General features: G+C 38.0%; 1 non-coding gene across 1 annotated transcript; it reads left to right on the top strand.

Annotated features, from left to right (window-relative positions):
• Positions 1–344: 344 nt before the first annotated feature.
• trnae-cuc (transfer RNA glutamic acid (anticodon CUC)) lies at positions 345–416 on the top strand. Its single transcript has one exon. It is a non-coding gene; the product is annotated as a tRNA-Glu (tRNA).
• Positions 417–2,155: the final 1,739 nt, after the last annotated feature.

Genomic DNA, 2,155 nt, shown 5'->3' with positions numbered 1-2,155 from the left:
AAAAGACTATTTTCCGAGTACTTAGAATAACATTCTGTACTTTTTGGAGAAAATTTTCTAGAATGTTTTCATGTAGAGAGAGAAATGAGTGGCTAAAATGTCAGAAACATTAAGGGGACAAATGGGGAATACTATAACAGCTCTTTCCATGTGTTAGTGACACCAGCGTTCCCTCTTTTCCCAGATGGTAAAAAAGAGCCCTGACTCTTGCAAACTTCATTTTTTTGTAGAACAAAGAGAAAGATGAATAACTCGCTTTATGGCCTTTTTCCACTCATGCATACCAATTCCAGTATGCATCCAAACATTGTCAGAATAGTAGGAGCGCAGAGTCTACAGCTTTGTCCCTGGTTGTCTAGTGGTTAGGATTCGGCGCTCTCACCGCCGCGGCCGGGGTTCGATTCCCGGTCAGGGAAAAACCTCTTTTTTTGCTCATATAAAATGACAGATTCTGCATTAAAACATAAAGTTTGTGGGAGTCGGAGTTGAACCGACAGCCTAAGGATGACAGTTTTAACTTCTACTCTACCAATTGAACTATTGAAAGTGACGCGCAAGTAATCCCACATGTCCAAACACCAGTATGTTGGCAAGAAACACAGCCAGTTTTGGATGTTTCAATTGTTAAGTTCATTTGACACAAAGAAGAAAGATCACATTGCATAAGTTGTTCAGCTACAAACAGATATATCTTTTGATGACATTTGGAATCATACTGGACTTTGTGTACATGAATGGAGAAAGGCCATAAAAGGTTAGAATAACATTCAGTGCTTTTGCAGAAAAGTTTCGAGAGTTTTGTCATGTAGTGAGAGAAATGAGTGGCTGAAATATCAGGCATTAAAAGTGCAATTTGCACTCATGGAAAGAAAATTGCTTTCATTTGGAGTGCATTGAGATATCGAACTGCCTGTGGAACATAACACCTCTTAAGAGGCTAGATTTGTGCTCTCAAGCTGCGATGGTGGTTTTCACATGGCTTCTAAAAGAAGAGGCTGTGGTCAGGGTGGAGTGAGTCTTTGATAACAAAGATTGTTGTTGTTTTGGCCTTCGAATAGACAACGGCATTACCCAGTGTCAGGTCTTTCTCAGTAAACTGCAGAGAATGATATAGAGGGCAAGAAATGGTCAAGCACAATTTTATTGGGTGTGTGTCTCTAAAAAACACTAGAGCTCTCTGATACATTTTTGGTTCAAGATTTAATCATCATGCAAATGATTGTGATTAACGCTTTGTCTGTTTAATTCAAATATTATACTATAAACCTAATATTTTAATAGGGTTGGCAACTTTCTAGATCCGATTACTACATGTGTGTGAAGTACAGGTGCTGTAGCTATATGGTATACAATTGTTCACAGTAGCCTAATTATAATATATACAACCAAAAATGCATCTAAAATAAACACCAGAAACCTGGACTAAGGGTAATGTACATAAGTGCACTAAATCTAGGTAGGACTGCTCGATAGATAGGATAACAGCAGAACAATTGTCCCGCCATATAAGCAAAATGAGAGCCTGCTAAGGCCACCAAGAGGGTGCCAAAGACCATGTATTTATTTCTATTTGTTTTTTTACCTATGTTATGTCAGTGGCAGCTCAGATTTCTTCATAGGGCCCCACACAGGCTTGGGCCAGCCCTGGTATCACAGTGTCGTGCACTGGAAAACCATCAAGCCTGTTGACTATGCTACCAGTGTTGTTCATGTAACTGTGTAAATAAAGTGCAAACACAATTACTTTTAGAAGTATCATCTAGTTTGTTTTCACAATTGCCAAAATGTAATGAATCACAGCCAGTGTTCTAAAACAGAGCTGGAATGTATTCCTGGCTGATGTGCCCTGTTTCTGGTTACAATAAATAAATAAATAAATAAATAATTGGATGAATTTTCAATGAAAGTGCTTCACTCAGCAGCCATTAATGATTCTTCTGTCCAGTATGAATAAATTGGAATTCCTATCCTTGTATCGGGTGTGGCAATTATGTGTAACAATTGTAAAGCACAAAAGCAATAGTGAAATTTTAATATAACAATATAGGTACTATAGAACATGATCTGCATGCATATTAATTAGGCTATGCAAATAACACAACTACTTCTCTAGCACATCATTCATGCCTGTTGAATAGGCAGTTTTCTGCTTTGC

Source organism: Electrophorus electricus, unplaced genomic scaffold (genome assembly GCF_041902795.1).
Source record: "Electrophorus electricus isolate QZ-2024a unplaced genomic scaffold, ASM4190279v1 Scaffold78, whole genome shotgun sequence".
NCBI lineage: Eukaryota > Metazoa > Chordata > Actinopteri > Gymnotiformes > Gymnotidae > Electrophorus > Electrophorus electricus.
The sequence above is the reverse complement of the archived record's forward strand: the minus strand, read 5'-3'. Positions and strand labels throughout refer to the sequence as shown.